Source organism: Sceloporus undulatus, chromosome 5, assembly GCF_019175285.1.
Source record: "Sceloporus undulatus isolate JIND9_A2432 ecotype Alabama chromosome 5, SceUnd_v1.1, whole genome shotgun sequence".
Classification (NCBI taxonomy): domain Eukaryota; kingdom Metazoa; phylum Chordata; class Lepidosauria; order Squamata; family Phrynosomatidae; genus Sceloporus; species Sceloporus undulatus.
The window spans coordinates 134,932,728-134,953,116 of record NC_056526.1 but is presented as its reverse complement, the minus strand read 5'-3'; the positions used below and the strand labels follow the sequence as shown (position 1 = coordinate 134,953,116).

Genomic DNA, 20,389 nt, shown 5'->3' with positions numbered 1-20,389 from the left:
CAGCAGAGCCATAAAACTTAGGTTTGGGGATTTTTTTAAAAAAATAAATAAATTAAAAAAACCCCTTGGCCTTGCTAATTGCTGGGCTTCTCTTTTAGGATTGGCTGCCCTTCCTATCCATAATGCAATTAAGCCCCAACGAGGAAACAGCCTCCCCCTCCTCCCCTCCATCCCTTTCCAGCATCTGCAGAAGGGAAGGGGAGCGATGCAGGAACCCTTACTTTGCTGTAAGTAAGACGGGGGTGGGCGGACCTGGGTCTCTTTGGGTGGGTGACACAGAAGCTGGGCCAGAGGTAGGTAGGTAGGCAGGTAGGCAACAGGCCGAGAAACCCACACTGCCAGGAGTAATAATCACTCAGGAATAAGAGTATTGCAGGAGGTCATATGCTTCAGGAGTAATAATATAAGGTAGGGCAATAGCTGTCTATGCATATCGCGGCATAGTAATATCTGCATGCATATTATTGCAGGAGTAATATTGTTCAGGAGTAATAATAGAATGTAGGACAATAGCTGTACATAATGTAGTGTGATAGCTGTGTATGCATATTATTGGCGTATTAACAATTTCATGCATATTACTGCAGGAATAATATGATTCAGGAGTAATAATGTAATGTAGTACAATAGCAGTATATGCATATTATTCGAGTATTGATAATTGCATGGATATTGTTGCAGGAGTAATGTGATTCAGGAATAATAATATAATGTACTGCAATAGTTGCATATGCATATTGTATGCATATCATTTCCGTTGCAGGCATATCATTTCAGGAGTAATTGCAGGAGTTTCATGCATGCATATTATTGCAGCAGTCATGGCAGGAGTTGTATGCATATTATTTCAGGAGTAATCGCAGGACTAATATTATGCAGGAGTAAATATAATGTAGTCCAATTGTTGTACATGCATATTTTGGAGTTTTAATAGTTGGAGGAATAGTACTTCAGTGATTGCAGGAGTGATATGATCCATAAGTAATAATACAATATACAGTAGTGCAATACTTGTACATTGATATTAAGGCGTATTAATTGTTGTAAGCATATTATTGCAGAAACGATTGCAGGAGTATTACTGGGCAGGAGCAATACTATAATGTAGCACAATTATATTGTACATGGATATTATGGCGTATTAATAGTTGCATGCATATTGTTGCATGACTCTCTCTCTCTCTCTCTCTCTCTCTCTCTCTCTGTGTGTGTGTGTGTGTGTGTGTGTATATATATATATATATATATACATACACACATACACACACATGTCTAGAGTTTGCTAGAATAAGATGCCTTACAAAACCCATAACATTTGGGCTTAAATAATAGCAGCAGGACAGGGACATCTATTAACTCAAATGGTTTAAGAGTGAATTATGTTAGGGAGGGGGGTCTACCTAGAGACTTGCTGCAGAAAAAGGAGGTCTGAATGTGTGTATTTGTCGGAGTGGGTGGGCGGAGGACTGCAAAGAGGGGTCTTCAAATTGAGGCTATCATTTATTACCACTTGGAAGTAAATCCCCGTGAAATCAACGAGACGTAATTCCAAGTAAAATTCATTCGAGGCCAAGAGAAATTGCTTTGAGATATATATACATACATACACACACACACACACACACACACACACACACACACACGATGTGTTTGCTCTCTCTCTCCAGACCATTTCTCCTGGCTACTCACACATATACATAGATATATACATATATGCATATTATTGCAGTAGTTGCAGGAGTAATATGATTCAGGACTAATAATCTAACGTAGTGCAATTCTTGTCCATGCATATCATGGTGTATTAATAGTCATATGCGTATTATTGCGGGAGTAACCTATTTGCGCTGATGTATTTGTCCTATTTGCAGTGAACGTTTTCTTTTTTTAACGGGCTTCCTTCAAGCTTAGGCTGGACTAGGAAACCTACAGAACAGGATAGGATTTCTCTGGGGGGGGGGGGGGGGAGAAAGAACAATTGTAGTATAACTTTGGCAAAAATAAAATAAAATAATACAGCTTTTTTTTTAAAATCCAATATAACAAAACTTCCCAGTCGGGTTGGCTTTCACAGTTATTAAAAAGTCAGTTTTCCTTAAGAAATAGCTTCTTATTTTGCTTATGCAAAATAAAAATGATGTACATGCGAATTCTTTTTTCTTTCTTTCTTTCCTGCAGCTCTTTGGGTGTTCGTTCACACTGCCTTTGCCTGAAACCAATTTCCCCTGCAACTGGGGTAAGTAACTGAATCTTTTTAACAGCACGGAGGGAGTTTATTTTCTTCTTTCTCAGAACAAAATATAAAGGCATTTCTCTCGTTTCACCCCCCAAAATGTGAAAATAATAATAACATTTTCTCCTGGAACGACGAGTTTCCCAAGTGGAGACTTTAAAGGCATGTTTAATAGGCAGCGCCGGCAGCAAGTCAATAGACAGATAGAGCTAGATTGTCGGACACATTGTAACATGCAAAAGGATCCCGAATTGTATTTTATAGGAGGGAAAAAAAGGGAGAAGACAACTTAGCCAAGGCATTTATTTGCCTTCTCTTTCCTGAAAGCGAAGGCAAAGAAAGGAAAGGAAAAGGGAAAAAATAAATAAGTGGAAGATATTTGTTTTCCAGTCCTTGGCAAGAAGGCTTGCGGATTTGGAAACCGATGGAAAAATAGTGGGTGGGGGGAGAATCAATCAAATCGATTGATCACCCTATCCTGGTTTAAAGGAAGGCTTCCTTCTCTGCAGTTGCCTTAAGACTGAGCCCATCAGCTTCACAGTTTTCGGATTGGAGCCTCAGGATCTTCCAAAGGATCTTGGGAAGTTGTAGGATGCTGGTAGAAGTCGGAAAAGAAGGTTAAGGCACCTTTGGGTCCTGGGAAAGCTGACAGGGAAGAGACCGAGAAGAAGAGGCCAAAGGGAAGCCCAAAGAGGAAGAAGCTGAGCTCTGGTGCGGCAGGTAACTGCACTTCCCAGAATTCCATAGCCTTGAGCCATGGCGGTGAAAGTGATGTCAACCCGGATTACTGTATTGCTGCCGTGCGGATGCAGCCTTAGACTAGACTCAAGAGGTGCTTGGTTTCCATGGATCTCTCCTTGAGAAAGCCTATCCTTCTCTATCAAGGCACACTCCTCCCACAGCCATTAAGTCAGAGACCAAATCCTTCCAAAATCTCTTCTGATTCGGTTCTTGTGACATCGAAGGACCCTCAAGACCCTCGCCTCCTGGCAGCCCACCTTAAGACCAAAGTGTCCCAGAGACTGAAGATCCTACTGAGATTAATGATCCTACTGGATCCACCAGATCTCACTGATCTTAAACTTCTTCTTAAAGATCGCAAGTCCGAGGGACGAATTTGGGTGGAAGGATGCCTAGCTGGACCTTGGAGTGGAGAATGCTAATGAAAGATGTAGGGTCGATGCCAGAGGTTGGGAAAATTACTTTTTTGGGAGAAGGACAGTTCCCAGAATCCCCCAGCATGGCCTGGGTAAATACAAAGTTACATTAGAGGAAGCTTACAAATAACAGAGGTTAGCAAAGTTAATTTTTTCCGAAGACAACTCCCAGCATCCCCAAGTAAGGCCTTGGCCAATGCCGGTAAATAACACAAGACGCAGGTAAATATCCGAAGCTGAGAACGTTACCTTTGTTGGTTTTTTTTGCAAGAGGGAAAGTTATTTTTTTGGGGGAGAAGTTGTCCCCCCCCCAAAAAAAGACTTCCTTTTTGGGGGGAGGGAAAGTCCAAAAGAAACATCCTACAGCATCTTAAGTTTCGTAAACCGGAGAGCATAGGAACACAAGGATGGATAATTCCTAGAAATGTAATTTCGAGGCCATTCCAGGCTTTTTCACGTTGTCGTTTAAAACTTCCAGATTTTCATGAGGTTGAGTTTTAATTTCAGCAAACAGGGAAGGCTCCTGGTCGGAAAGAAAAGCGAGGGAGATCCTAATTATTGACAATTCCAAGCCCATCTTATGACCAGAGGGTCCCAGAGACTGAAGATCCTACTGAGATTAATGATCGTACTGATGAAAGAAGTAGGGTCAATGCCAGAGGTTAGGAAAGTTACTTTGTTTGGAAGACAACTCCCAGAATACACACACACACACACACACACACACATATACACACACATATATTCTGGGAATTGTCTTCTAAAAAAAAGTCCAATTGAAACCTAATGGGGCTCGCCTTGCACTCCATTACTGTGAAAGATGACCGTCAGGAGAGCACTCAGAACCGGGGAAATCAAAACCTTCCTCGGCCATGCGTCTTAAATCCCAGCATTTGGCTTGATCCCGATTTTCCGGTTCAGGTATTAAGGTCCATTGACACCCCGATCCTAAAAGCCATGCTTTGGAAGTGAACCTTGCGTGGTCTCCCGAAGGTATGTTATTTAAAGAAAATGTGTGCAAGTCTTGTGTTGATTCCAGCCAGCGGCGGGGAAGGGATTGGTACCAAGAAGACTGGGCTGGGATTGTTGCCCTCCGGCGCGTGGTGGCTTATACTGGGGAGAAAGCCCCCCCTTTAAAAAGCCCCTGGGGCTCCTTTCCTCGCAAGGGGAACCCCCTGCTTCTAGGATCGGGATCGTTTCCTCGCTCCAATCTGGTTTTTGTCTGCTTTGCATTGTAGCTTTCAGATGCTACTTTCGGGTGTGCTTTGGATGCCTCAACGTGTCAAAGCAACCGCTTGGTCAAGTCGGAAACGACTGGAAAGTATACAATAACAACAAAGGAAGTCGGGGTTGGGGGGTTGGGAAGACACCTATTCATTTCTAAAATGTTGCCAACTCTCTATTCCTCTGGGCTCAAATCGCTTTGCAGAGAAGGGACACGAGTGGATCGGATCGGAGGCTCATCTCACTTTCCACTGAGGGACACGGGCTCCTTTTACTGAGATACTCAGCCCTTTATGCCCCACTGTCAACAGGGGTAGGTAGCTTCTTGGGTTGCAAAGATGCCAATAGGGTACACCCCAAACCCAAGGAATAGGTAGATTTCAAAGATACAGACGCATTAGTCTGTAGAACTAGTCTGTAGAGAGATCTTGTGGCACCTTTGAGACAAACTGAAAGAAAGAAGTTGGCAGCATGAGTTTTCCTAGACTTCAGTCTACTTCCTCAGATGCATTTGACTCCACCGAATGCATCGGAGGAAGTAGACTTAAGTCTAGGAAAGCTCAGGCTGCCAACTTCTTTCTTTCAGTTCGTCTCAAAGGTGCTACAAAACCTCTCTACATACCAAACAGTAGGGTTTGCAAAGATGCCAATAGGGTACAACAGCATCTGGAGGCTGCCAAACGACACAGAGGCTTTAGAGACCCTTGGCTAACAAGTTTACATTATATACCCAAGACCACCAGGGTGACTTAGTATTCCCACCCACCCCCGCCTTTTGTTGTTGTTGTTGTTGTTCTTGTTGTGTGCCGACGCCTTATTGTATTGCCTTCCCTCAAGATTTATTCAGAGAGGGTTTGCCATTGCTTTCCTCTGAGGCTGAGAAAGTGTGTCAGTAGGTTTCTGTTTCCAAACAGGGATTGCAGAGCCCTAGTCTAACATTCAGACCACTACACCACTGCACACACACACACACACACACACACACACGAAATGTTTTTAAAATATTGGGTGATTCGCAGGTTACTATTTGTCGGCATCGCTCTCACTAATATGAATCTGAGAACCAGCCACGCCGCAGCAGTCCTCCAAAGCTTATGCCAAATGTTATTTATTATTAAACTTTATTTATAATTCATTTCAAAACTTGTGAGCCCATAAGTAAATTGGAGCTTGCCAACAAACCAGACCCTCGTTGTTTTTACCCGCTCCGTCCGCAGATGTTTTCCCTTTGTACTCAAATCTTAGAAACGTGATTTGGAAGTTTCTTGGAAAGGGATGACAATTACATTTTTTTAAACATAGGGAGAAAATAAGAAACGGGCCCTCTGTGTATTCCATGCCTTATAGTATTCTGGTCTTGCTTTTGTTCTGTGAAGGAGGGATTTCTTAGTTCCCTAAGTTAAATGTTCTTTAGAAACCGTACCAGGAGCCAGGAGCTCCGCTTCCGTCGATGGTGCTAACTTGTTGGATTAAACAAAACCAAGTAAACTGGGAGTGAAATCTTGGAGGCTTTGCCTCTGCGTATGTTTGCATGTATGCCTTACAAGTCGCCTGTAGATTTATGGCGACCCTATGGATTTCATAAGGGTTTCTTAGGCAAGGACTACTCAGAAGTGGTTTTGTCAGTTCCTTCCTCTGAAATAGAGCCTACAGAATCTCCACCAAAGCCAACGATCAGAAGAAAAAGGACAAGGCAACGCGATTCCTGCCTATTTTAGAAGTAATCCCCATTGAGTTCAATAGAGTCGGTTCCTTCCCATTGAATATTGCACAGGATTGAAGCCTTTATCAGTTTAGCAAAGGTCGGGGAAGCGGTTGGGTGGTTTGTTGTTGCTGTTGTATGCTTTCAAGTCTTTTATGATTTATGGTGACCCTCCAAAGCAGTGAACTTATGAGGTTTTCTTAGCAAGTTTCTTCTTCAGAGAGGGTTTGCCATTGCCATCTTCTGAGGCTGAGAGAGTGTGACTTGCCTAAGGAGTTTACAAGGCTGAGCCAGGATGCGAACCCCGTTCTCCAGAGTCATAGTCCAACTACACTAGACTTAGTCCAATGCTAAATGCGGATTTTTCAGAATCAGGATGGCTGTAGGTTTCAATTTCAGCATTGAAGGTCCCAAACACACTGCAGAAATAATCCAGTTTGAGACCGCTTTAACTGCCCTGGCTCAATGATAGGAAATTCTGGAAACTGTAGTTTTGTGAGACATTGAGCCTTCTCAGAGAGCTCTGGTGCCACAATAAACTACAGTTCCCAGGATTCCCTAGCATTCAGCCAGGGGAGTTAAAGCGGTCTCAAACTGGATTATTTCTGCAGTGTGTTTTGGACGGTAGCCTCTTCAGAAGAGAGGGAGAAACAGGTTGCAGGAACCCGATGTAAAAAAGATTCAGTGTCAAGATGCACATTAAAAAAGAAAGCTTTACATTTTGCAAAATAACCCACAACAAATCAAACATTTTAGGAGGATTAAAATCTTTTTTATACATCCTGAGATAATATCTCTTTTACAGCAGATTAAGACCACCGTAATGGATTATGAAACGAGAACCGGAGGAAGAAGTAAAGGGAGAAAGCAGGGAAAACTTGATGAAATGGACTGAGGAGGGGCAAACTGAAGTTAAAGATGAGGAACACGAAGCATAAAGGGAAAAAAGAGGGGAAAAAGAAGTGTAAGGGGGAAACTAGGTTGATTGGAGGAGTTAAACGTTCTGACACTCTCAAAACATCTACACTGCAGAAATAATCCGGTTTGAAACCACTTTAAATGCATAGCTCCATGAGCATTCCATAGCATGGAGCCATGACATTTAAAGTGGCTCCATTTCAGCAGTGCGGAGGCATCAAGTGTCTGCCTTGGTCTTTCAAGATCCTCTGTCTTTCTGATTGGCTAGCCAAGTCTTGCCTGAACCCAGGAGTAGCTACTAGCCTTTAGTCCACCTGAAGTGATCCAGGGAGGAAGAGGTGAAATGGTCCCCAACATTAAGAAGGGGATATGTCCTTTAAAGAAGAGGGCACTCCAAAGATGGCACCCTTCAGCCACCCTCAGGGACTTCTCTTTCTCTGAGTTGGACATCAAGGGCCATCCAAGTCCTCCACAATGGACAGCAGAGGAACTCTAGGTCCAAAACACACTGCAGAAATAATCCAGTTAGAGACTGCTTTAACCGCCCTGACTCAGTGCAAGGAAATTCTTGGAGCTGTAGTTTGGGGAGACATTTAGTCTTTTTAAACTACAATTCCCAGGATTCTCTAGTACTGAGCCAGGACAATTAAAGCAGTCACAAACTGGATCATTTCTGCAGCGTGTTTTGGACCTAACTAACAAGCCCCAGGCCTCCCTGGGCAAGACGTTGGACCTTCTCGTTGCTGTGCTTCTTTTAGTCATTTCCACTTGAGGTCATCCTTTTCTTGGGATAATTTGTTCAGAGGGATCTTGCCCTTGCCTTCCCCTGAGGCTGAGAGAGTGTGACTTGCCCAAGGTCACCCACCAAATAAGTTTCCCTGGCTGATCAGGATTCAAAGCCGACTCTGGTAGGACCCTCTACAAAGGCAAGAAGAGGAAGAAGAGCATATACTGGGACATGGAAGCCCTTTGGCTTGGTCCACCTGTCTGCCTTGAGGGATCCAAGACTTCTCTAAATCTCTCTTTGTTTTGCCTTAAAAAAAAGTATGTGGGGGAGTCCAAGATGGGAAAACATGTTGGCCTTCTGTGTCTGCTGAGCTTATGTCTACTTCTGGGTCTGTTAGCGCTGGGTGGTGTGCATTGAGGGAACATGGAAACTTTTACAGGTATTTCTTTATACCTTTTACAGGAAATTATTTATATGTGCTCAGTTTAAAATTCAAATAAAGACACTCTCAAAACAGGACAACTTCCTTCTTTTCCTCTTTCTTTCTTTCTTTCTTTCTTTCTAAAGAGAAATCAGATCCCAGCAGCCTCCTTCTCCAGTTCTTCTTATATTTCTTATATTATCTTATATTTCACAATGAAAGAAGAGTTATAAGAAACTTTAGTGACTTCAGATTGGCATAATCAAGGGTGAGTAAAGGAGGGAAGAACTGAGGGCATATAAAATGGGAGGCAAGAATACACTGTACTGTGTGGATGTATTGTATTGAATGTGGTAGTAATATGGTTCATGCCTAGCCTTATGTCTTAAGGTGACGTAGAAGACCCATGTCCCTTCCCTGCCTGCAAAACTTCACCAATATCAATACCTGTGTTTGCCCAGAAGCATATTCCACTATATGCCACCCTTTTCGGTTCCTACCTGGGCTTCCCAAAGGAACTGAAACATAGAATAAAATAGTGATTACGGTTTCAGCCGAAGTATGCCAAGACTTGCTGCACCCTCTCACCGTGTCTAATATAAAATTCATTGAAAGATTTCATAGCAGGGACAGCAGAAGGCATCTAAGGACGTGGCACTGCTGGCACGGAAAACGGATTCCCTCCATTATTTGCTAAAAGAAGATTTTGGTACACACCTTAATAGGAATTACCACACTTGTGTATTAAGGTGGGTAAGGCGAAGCTCAAGATCCTAGATACTTATCATTATAGGGAGATCATAGTTATGCAGGGAGATCTAGAATCTTGAGCTTCACTTTACCCATCTTAATACCCAAGTGTGGTCCTGCTAAGGTCTCTATCAAAATCTTCTTTTAGCAAATAACCTAGGGCACAACTCCATTTGCAAATGTATGGATCAGCTAGGAGCCATGGCAACCTACTGACCTCGGGGAAGTCACACTCTCTCAGCCTCAAAGCGAGGCAATGGCAAACCGCCTCTGATCCAATCTTGTCAAGAAAAATTATTTATTTATATTTTAATGTCATGCTTATGCTGCCTTTCTCACAAAGGGGACTCAAGGCGACTCACAAAATAAGAACACTTACAAAACATTTTAGAAAACCTCAAAATAAGTCAGAAATGACTTGAAGGCACACAACAACAGAGTCACCCGAGATTGCCCTTTAAATCCTAACTACTCCTCCGAGGAGGATAATGCCTTTTCCTTCCTAAACCCGACCGTTTGGCTCCCAACCCAAATGTCCAAATAAGATGAAGCACCGAGTTTAGGATCGGGCTGCGCCAGTCCTGGTTTACACTTTCATTCCGAAGAGGTTTACTGAGCCGTAAATAGGTTTTAACGGGGAATTCCTGTGCTTTCTATTGTACATTTGAAGGCAGCATCACAGCACCAAGAGAGTAACCGAAGCGAGGGAAAGCAGAATCCAAGGGTGTGTGCCTACTCCTTTCTATAATTGTATCCCCCCCCCCCCAAGTTGCTAGTATGTGTCTGTTCTTTTCCTGAGTATTTTTTTGCCCTCACTTTTTTTGGCATACACCCCACGATTCCTAGTTTACCGGCAAATCCTTATGTTTAGTTGACACTGGGTTTCTCTTTAGGATTTGGAATGTGAAAATAATAATAAAAAATCTCCCGGAGAAAAGTTACTTACCTCTGTTACTACCACAACCACTACTACTACCACCGCTACTACTACTGCCATCAGCATTTTTTTTTTAAAAAATGATAACCTGATTATTTCCCTCTTGTTTTGTTTTGTAAGATTCCAAAGTTTCCTGGGGAGCCGGATTAAAACCACTCCAGTTGTACTTCGGTTTAGTTTAGCGGGGAGGAACGGGAGAAGAATACGGAAAAGGAGCAAATCCGTTGCAGAGCCGGAGTGCTGTTGTATCTCTTCCATTTCCGATGGAATCGATTAGGAGCAACCCAAAGGACATGGTTGGTATAAACCTTTTCTAAAAAAAAACAACCCAAAACCGACTTCTTCTCAAATAAATGGGGACCAGCTTTCCAGTAAGCTTTTGATTTAGGGACCAGGCTATAGTCGGAGAGGTTGATTCTCGGAGGCGGGGATCATCTTTCTTCCAAACTTTCCCCCTGCCCCCCTCTCTCTCTCCCCCCCCCCCCCCATTCCCAAGATTATTAATTTATGCAGAAATCAAGGGATCATGAAAGCAGGCAAACATCTGGCTGGTTGCACATACCCCCCCTTTATCTCCCCCTCCTTCCCCCTCCACACTTCTTCCACAGACACACAATTTCCAGACACACAAAACAGCGCGTGGGTGGTATAAACAACAGGGCAGGCCCCCTCCCTACCAACTTCCAGTCTTTTAGCCTCTTTTATCGTTGGGTAAAACCCAGCCGCCTTGGTCCACAGACTTAAGAAGTGCAGGATCCAAGATCCAGGATCCCATAGATCTCCAAAGGACTGTGTTGGCTAATCGAGGCAATGATAAGCCTCAATTATCATTATCACCAAAGTAGACCCATTAAACCAATAGGAACAGCATTTATTTAAAGTCCATTAATTTATTGGGTTCACTCTAGGTCCAAAACACAGATATAATCCAGTTTGAGGCTGCTTCAACTGCCCTGGCTCAGTGCTAGGGAATCCTGGGGATTGTAGTTTATTGTGGCCCCAGCAGAGCTCTCTGACAGAAAAGGCTAAATGTCTTCTCCCCAAACTTCCAGAAGAAGCCCTAGGAGCTCTTATGGTTACTTTCGTTTCTTCTTCTTTTTTTAGGTACATACAGCTCTGTGGATCAAACCCATTTAAAAACAGATGTTACATATTTATGTGTTCCTCCTCTTTTCTCTCTCTCTCTCTCTCTCTCTGCGGTAAATTATCCTATTTTATCATGTTTGCCTTGAGGATTTTAAAGCCGAAAATAAATCTCTCTCTCAGCACCTTTATTGTTATTCCTGACCTTTTAGCAACAAGAACAAGAACGGGGATTTAGAGGAAGGCGGACTCCAAAATAAGCCTGTGCAAAATCCTGACTCTTCAGTAGGAAGAAGTAATCTTTTTGTAAGGTTTTATCGCGAAATGCTGTTGAATTATTTCAAGGAAAGAGACTGAGTAGGAAGTACCAATCAGTGCGACTCTAGCATCATCGCATTTTAGTCTGAAATGAACCCAGATGTCACATTCCTTGAATCCTATACATGTTCGGGATCTGAGCCTGAAATGCATGGGAATGTCTTTTAAAGAAATCTAGGCTGCATGCGACATTATAGCGGCAGGGCAGCTGTAGGAAACCAGTTGCATGAAAAAGATGCAGCCGAAGGAGTAGGCTCAAAGTCTACCAAAGCTGCTGCTTTTTCAGTTTTGGTCTCAAAGGTGCTCCCAAATCCTTCTCCATAGAGTTTAATACTTCCTCGGCAGTCAATATTGCTGGGAGCGCGCTGTATGTCCATTGACTTCGGAGGGAGACAATCCGGTTTCCTGCGTTTCCCATCGTTTCGTTTGAAGTCGGAGGCGGACCAGGCTGTTTATGGCCTAAAAGCAGGTCGGTTGATCTCATCGCAATGCCTTCCGCGTGTGTTTTCGGAGGATGGGCTCTTTGGGCTCAGTCCAGCCACTGGGAAAGTCAATCCAGAAAGTTTTGGCAAGGCTGGCCTGGCCCAAAATGGCCTTCAGAGCTCACTTTCCGGATGGCCTGTTTATTAGGCTTGGGAGCTGCAGATGGAGCTGCAGAAGAACGACAGTCCAAATCCAGAGAAAGAAGACACTTTCACCTTTCTGGGAGTGGTCGTTCAGAGCCAAGCTCTGGTGCCACAACAAGCTACACTTCCCAGCATTTCGTAGCCCTTAAAGTGGGGTCAAGCCAGATTATTTCTGTAGCCTTGGAAATTCTGCATCTGGCGACTTCCATCTGCCGGGAAGAGCCTTAAAAGAAGCTATAAACACACTGCAGAAATAATCCACTTTGAGGCCGCTTGAACTGCTCTGGCTCAAATGCTAGGGAATCCTGGGAGTTGTAGTTTATTGTGGCACCGGAGTTCTCTGACAGTGAAAGCTATTAAATGTCTCACAAATGAAGTTCAAGGGAATACAGTACCTGCTCTCTAGCAGACAAACTATAGATCCAGGATTCCTTAAGATAGAGCAAAATGGTTAAACTGGTATCAAACTGGTCCAGCTGTGGAGTACAGATACTTTTGGATTCATACCCGAAATTAGCTACCAAGTTTATTGGGTGATCTTGGGCTGGTCAGAGTCTCAGAGACAACAAAACAGGAATAATACCCTTGACTCTAAAAAGTGATATTCAAGAAAATCAGAAATACAGAATGTTAAGTATTAGTCAATAAAGGAGAAAAAGAGCAAACAACTGAACCTAAACACAGACTGGTGGAAGGTGTTTTACATAAAGCAATATATCAACAAAAACATTGTGCAAATGTTTTTGGCACAATGAACATGTTTGTGCCTCTTTTGTTAATGTTGGTAAGTGTATGTTTTTTAATGTCTCTCAGCATTTTGCATGGATGCTTGGATGCTTTATGTTTCTTCCCTCACCCTATTGACTTCTATTGCCCACCTGAAATCCTGGTTGCAAACATCACAAGGAACAGGTAGATTTGTTGTCACAAGGGGAATAATAATAATAATAATAATAATAATAATAATAATAATAATAATAATAATAATAATTCACATCTACAGCAGTGGAACAGTTTTATCAGGCCAGTTCAAAGGTATAGAAATGTAGAAATGTGTTCAGGCTTTCCCCAAACTCTTCATCAGGAAAGATGCCACAGATGGTGAGCAACACTGTACCAGCTGAAGAGATCTGCAGATGTAGAAAGCTTGCACACATTTTCCTTCTGGCAGACTATGAATGCTGGAAACATATTTATTTCACCCTGTTCTTACAACAATTGATTTTTTAATATAATGCTGGAAGGAAGACGAGTGACTCATTGGATGATGGCAGTTCCTTACTTCATTCCAGAAGGGAAATATGCCTCACCCCAAATCTTTACAACCTTACTATTTATTGTATATTTTAAAAAAAAACAAAACCAGGCTCCCCTTTGGGTTTGCATTGCGAGTTTAAGGTTGCCAACACCAACCGACACACACAGCACAGACACAAACACACACCCTACTAGTGTCTCTGTGTCTTTTAAGAGCTGCACTTTAAGTTCCCCAGAAGGCCAAAATGGAAAGTTTCCCTCTGTGTTTGTAATTAATAATAATAATAATAATAATAATAATAATAATAATAAAATATTTATTTGTATACTGTCTCTCCCTTTTGGAGGATCGAGGCGGATAACAGCAAACCAAATGCAGATTACACAAGCCATAACAAAACATTCCCTCAGTCTCACCAACCTTCCCTCCCTCAGATATAAAATTAAAACAATAAAACCATGTAATCTACAATAACAATTAATTAAAATAAGTATAGACAGAATAGAAGTAATTCCAGGCTGATCAGATTCTTCCTGCAAAACCATTGCTCCCCTTTTTTCCTATTATTATTATTATTATTATTATTATTAGTATAACCTACATATAATAATAATAAAAGGATTTATTTATATGCCGCCCAATCTTAATTATCTTATCTAAATCTTATTCGTATTAAACCATTTAATATTAACTAAAACCACAACACCCAACACATGGAATTATTATTGACGGCTTCATTCTCTTTACTGTCAAGGCAACCATCGCTAAAGGCACAGTTGTGCCGGGAAAATAAGGATCAATGCATATGAAAGATAGGTAATGTTTGGGAACTAAACTAGAAGATATGTCTCTGTACAGAAGGCTAAAGAACTGGGAAGACATAAAGAAGATTATCTGTGAATTTGTGTCTATTGATCTATGAGATTATCAATAATGTTAATGGTTATGTGAATTAAAAGAAATCTAGAAAAGGAAAGAAGGATCACTGGCGGTGGAGATATATGATTCTGCTTTCCAGGTAGGACTGGAGTTGGGGAGACTTTTGGGACTGCAGCTCCCAACATCTTGCTGCTCATGCCACCTGTGGGATGATGGTTGTTGTAGTCCAAAAAGGAACATTTGCAAGAGCTGAGTGTCAACAGCCTAATAATAGACTTTTGGTGGTCGCAACTACATAAAACATGCTGTCAGTTTGAGCTTTCGTAGACTTCAGTCTATTTCCTCAATGTATCTGAGGAAGTAGATTAAAGTCTATGAAAACTCATGCTGCCAATTTCTTTCAGTTTTAGCCTCAGCGGTGCCACAAGATCTCTCTACGTACTGCTTTTAGAGACTAACACGGCTATATCTTTGAATCCTGTATTAAACATGGTGCATCTCCAAAATCAGAGCAGGAGATCTCTTGCAAGAGTTACAAGAGCTTGTAGGGAATGGAGGGTTGACTTAAGTGGGCAGCATTTAACCTCTTGGATAGTACTGATATATTTTTATTGCTCTTAAAAATTCAAGCAGTGTGTGTGTGTGTGTCTTATTATTCTTACCGATCAGGCGAGTTTAGGAGTCACACAAAATCAGGGCACGATCTGTCCAAGGTCAAGTATTTCAAGGAAATGTCAGGCACCTGCCCATATTTTTCCTTTCCCCGAAGTCCCTTTGACTTTTCTGACTTCTCGATGGCTGCCATTTCTTTAGGTTTCAAACCAGGTTTCAACCTGAAAGCAATTTTCTTTCAGTCCCTTAGTATTACAGAGAGTGAACCCTTGGTCATTTTGCCTGTATTTTTTCTTTGGGTGGGAGCCGGGGCAATGTATGGACTAGGACTCTGGAGACCATGTAAACCTGAGGCAAGTCACACTCTCTCAGCCTCCGAGGATGGCAATGGCAAACCCCCTCTGAAGAAACTTGCTAGGAAAACCCCCAGGATAGGTTTGCCTTTGGGTTGCCATAAGTTGGAAAGGACTTCTTTGGGTTCCTCAAATGTTGAATTGGTAGAAACGTGGGGTCTGGTTTTCGTGGGGGCAGACTTCTTATCTAGAGGCCAATTTTGTTCCCTCCTGTAGCAACACCTTTCCTTGAAGGTAGGCACCGAGGCATCCTCCATCCCAGCCTTCTGTAGAGAAACTCCTTGAAATACACCAAGGTAGACATAAACTCCAGCAAACTACAAATCTGAGGCTGCCTTAAACTAATGGTTAAAATGGTATCAAAGTGGTCCAGCGATGGAGTACAGATTTATCTCCTGGTTTCTACTGTAACAAGCAGATCCATTTTCTAACCTGGCAGAGCAGTCGTATTATCTCCCAATATAGGGACTCAAGGAGGAGGTCCTATAGATGCACCTATTCCAAAGTCAAGCCCAGTGAGTTCAAGGGGCCTTCCTCCCAGGAAACTCGACGAACCACTGCACTTTTCAAGCCTGATCTGATCTGAGAGATTTCTGTTGGGGGAAAAAAAAAGAAAGGCTGTAAAACTAAACAGGCTCCTTTTGCAAAGGCTGGGTCAAAGCCCCCAAACCCTCTTGGCCAGAGAGGTGTCAGAGGCAGCCTAGATCTCTCTCTCTTTCCCCCTCTTTCCTCCTCCTCTCTCTCTCTCTCTCTCTGTATCTAAAGGTAATTGATCTGGCTGAGCGAGGCCCTTTTTGGCAATTTGGATCTACCGAGTCTCCAGATAATGACATATAATCAGACTCCAGGTCACTTGGTCAGTCTCTCCTGACAAAGCGCTCCTGCTCCTTCTCTGATCTCCTTTCAAACTGAATTTCACACAAACAAATAAAGCAAGACAGGACCAATTCTTAGCACACAGCTCTGGAAAGGGAAGGGGAGGGGGAAAGGGGAAGGGAAGAAATGCATCACAAAACACTGCTAACAGGGGAGAGGAAATCGTGGGGAGTAGAGAGCCGGGGCTGCATCCTCAGTGCGGGAATACAGTAATCCGGTTTGATCCCGCGTCAATTCTTCCTGCGCTGAGGATGCAGCCCCAGTTTTTTGTTTTTGTGCTGGGGGAAAACCTCTTCTGGTGAAGAGAGTCGTTTTGAACAAAACAGAGAGGAAATGCTCTGGCTCATGTTAAGGATGAGACAGACGGGAAAAAAGAAGCACCACCAGAGAGCCTCATGAATATGTTTGTGTGACACACACACACACACACACACGGAGAGACAAGCTGAGATGAAAAATCAGACACAGGCGAAGTGAAATCAGGGATGACATCCATCAATATCAGCTGACTGGAACTTCCCCATTTTTCCAACCAGGACCCTGTTTCCTATTTTCGATGCAAACCGTAATGCTGGCAGATTGGTCTCCATCCTTTGAAACGAGGGCTCCCCAGGTCTGCTTGCTGTTACAACAACAAGCCTCCTTTCCCCAGGGATACCTCCAACAATCTGTTTCTCTCTCTCTCTCTCTCTCTCTTTCTTGTTCTCTATTCAGAATTCTGCATCATGCCTTAAGCAGAACTGTCTCTGTGTTGAAGTCGCCTGTCGAAGGAGGACAGTCCCTGAATCTCATGAATTTCTTAGGCAAGGAATACTCAGAGGTCTTTGGTTTCGCCAGTTCCTTCCTCTGAAATACAGCCCACAGCCCCTTGTATTTCTCGTTGTATTTCTTCCATCCAAGTACTAACCAGGGCTGACCTTGCTTAGCTTCCAACATTAGACCTAAGTACAGATAACAGAGAGAGGGGGAAGGCCTTTGTGAAGGGAGCATGTATAAACTACCATTCCAAACAGAATGTATGTATGTATGTATGTATGTACTGTATTCTGATTGGAATGTTAGTTTATATGGTAGTTTGTGTATATAAACTACATAGTCTGATTATATATATTCTGATTGGAATTGTAGTATATATATATATATATATATATATTCTGACTGAAATGGTATATTATATATATATATATATATATATAATGGTAGTTTATATATTCTGATTGAAATGGTAGTTTATATGGTAATACACACACACATACACACACTACATATTCTGATTATATATAATATATAATATATATATTCTGATTGGAATGGTAGTTTATACATGCTCCCTTCACAAAGGCCTGTGTGTGTGTGTGTGTGTGTGTGTGTGTATATATATAAAAACTACATAGTCTGATTATATATATTATGATTGGAATGGTAGTTTATACAGGCTCCCTTCCCAAGGACCATCTCTCTCTCTCTTTTACCTGTCTGGTGTTGGAAGCTAAGCAAGATCAGTCCTGGTTAGTACAGTACTTGGATATTGGAGAGACAACCTAGTGTAATGGTTTAGTGTTGAACCACAACTCTGGAGACCAGGGCTCAATTCCCAGCTCAGCTGTGAAGCCACAGGCATAATTTGTTCAGAGGGATCTTGCCCTTGCCTTCCCCTGAGGCTGAGAGAGTGTGACTTGTCCAAGGTCACCCACCAAGTAAGTTTCCATGGCTGATCAGGATTCAAAGCCGACTCTGGTAGGACCCTCTACACAGGCAAGAAGAAGAAGAAGAAAAGCATATACTGGGACTTGGAAGCCCTTTGGCTTGGTCCACCTGTCTGCCTTGAGGGATCCAAGACTTCTCTAAATCTCTCTTTGTTTTGCCTTAAAAAAAAGTATGTGGGGGAGTCCAAGATGGGAAAACATGTTGGCCTTCTGTGTCTGCTGAGCTTATGTCTACTTCTGGGTCTGTTAGCGCTGGGTGGTGTGCATTGAGGGAACATGGAAACTTTTACAGGTATTTCTTTATACCTTTTACAGGAAATTATTTATATGTTTAAAATTCAAATAAAGACACTCTCAAAACAGGACAACTTCATTCCTTTTCCTCTTTCTTTCTTTCTTTCTTTCTTTCTAAAGAGAAATCAGATCCCAGCAGCCTCCTTCTCCAGTTCTTCTTATATTTCTTATACACAATGAAAGAAGAGTTATAAGAGATTTCACATAAGCAAGGAGGAGTAAAGGAGGGAAGAACTTAGGGCATATAAAATGGGAGACAAGAATGTACTGTACTGTTACCGTGTAGATGTATTGTATTGAATGTGGTAGTAATATGGTTCTTGGGTTGCCTTAGGTCTTAAAGTGACAGACCCACATCCCCTCCCTACTTGCAGAACTGTACCAATATCAACACCTGTGTTTACCCAGAAGCATATTCCACTATATTGATACTTCCCATTTTTGGCCCTATCTGGGCTTCCCAAAGGAACTCAAGCATAGAATAAAATAAGAACAAAATGGTGATACGGTTTCAGAAGAACGCCAGAAATTGCTGCATCCTCCCACCATGTCTATATAAAATTCATTGAAAGGTTCCATAGGAGGAACAACAGAAGGTATCAAAGGATGTGGCACTTCTGGCACAGAAAACGGATCCCCTCCATTATTTGCTAAAAGAAGACAGCGGTACTTTGGGCAAGTCTCACTCTCTCAGACTCAGGGGAAGGTCATGGCAAACCTGTTCTGAACAAATCTCACGGAGAAAACCCTGTGATAGGGTTGACATAAATCGGGAATGACCTGGCACATAACAACAGCAACCATATGTTCATGTATCTGTGTGTGTGTGTATCTCAAAGGAATCTGTAGACAACCACAAAAAGAGATTCTGGTGATGTACAGTGATCCCTTGGTATCCGCTAGGATTTGGATCCAAGATACCATGAGGATAACCATGGATGCTCAAGTCCCATTAAATACTATGGCATAGTAAAATGATATAAAATGGACAAATCAAGGTTTGCTTTTTGGATTTTATGTTTTAAAAAAATATTTTTTCCAAGGCACGGATAATTGAATCCATGGATGTGGAAGGCTGACTGTATAATAATCCGGTCTTGGAAGCTGGAATCTTCTCCTGACTGAAGTCAGGTCAGTTCTGTGTTGCTTGAAATCCATCTGGATGGCTTCTCTTGAGCCTGAGGAGGCCATGCAACCTCCTGTGGTCTTTCTCTGTTGATCCTAGAAGCAGACCATCACCATCTCCACCACCATCTCTGTCTCTATCTCTGTCATCGTCTCCATCACCATCTCCTCTTGCTCATAAGCCAGATAAGGCAAGAAAATCTGGGCCACAAATGCTGGAGAAATGGCTTCTTTGATTTGTCTTCCATCAGTCTATATAACAGCCAAGAAATCGATAAAGGCTCTAGTTCACATTTTTCTTTTTTGCTCTTGTTGTTGTGGGCTTTCAGGTCATTTCCGACTTAGGGCAACCCTATCCTGGGGTTTTCTTGGCAAGATCTGTTCAGAGGAGGTTTGCCAAGGGCCCTTCTCTGAGGCTGAGAGAGTATGACTTGCCCAAGGTCACCCAGTAGGGTTTCCATGGCTGAAATGGTTTCCGTAGTGTAGAAGGGGGTGTTTAAACATTCTGGAAAAATAGGATTGCTCCACTGAGAACCCAGTTTGTCAACTCCAAGAGGAATTTTACTAAAGGGAATGGTGATGGCAGTGCTTAATGGGGACTATAAATCATTTTTAAACACACACAGATACACACACAATAACACAGTTTACGCAACAGAGTCCGATAACGCTTTCCTGTCAAGGGTTATTTAGTTTTTCCCTCTTTCCTCGACAATTTCAGGAATGTCAGAACATAAGCACTAAAAATGCAGCCTCATAATCCCTGCTCAGAAGTAGGTTCCCTTGAGTTTAATGGGATTTACTGGTAGATAAGAGAGGACAGAACTGTAATCCAAATTCTCTTTCATAGTTCCCAAGTATGTGGACTAATCCATGGGCATTACCGACAAATTGTCCTCATAATCTTTTTTACTGGGCTTGGACCCTACAGCGCAGTAATATATCTGTCTGATTGGAAGTTCTAGATCACTTGGATTTACATCCAAGCAAACCTAACTCTGTCTATAAATTGGCATTAAAAGAGGAAATAAAAAGAAGGAAGAGAGAGGGAACAACATGGTGTAATGGACTGAGCGTTGAACTAGGGCTGTATCTGCACTACAGAAATAAAACAATTTGAAACTGCTTTACTTTCCATGGCTCAATGCTATGGAATTCTGGCATTTGTAGTTCTGTGAGAAATTTAACTT

At 42.3% G+C, this 20,389-nt stretch overlaps 1 long non-coding RNA gene across 2 annotated transcripts; it reads left to right on the top strand.

Annotated features, from left to right (window-relative positions):
* The first annotated feature begins 142 nt into the window (after positions 1–142).
* Positions 143–11,351, top strand: LOC121931987. 2 transcript variants are annotated; one of them, XR_006104238.1, is made up of 4 exons: positions 143–227; positions 2,179–2,236; positions 10,190–10,365; positions 11,174–11,351. It is a non-coding gene; the product is annotated as an uncharacterized LOC121931987 (long non-coding RNA). The 2 variants fall into 2 exon arrangements; XR_006104239.1 differs by lacking the exon at positions 143–227 and adding an exon at positions 275–408.
* The last annotated feature ends 9,038 nt before the right edge of the window (positions 11,352–20,389 follow it).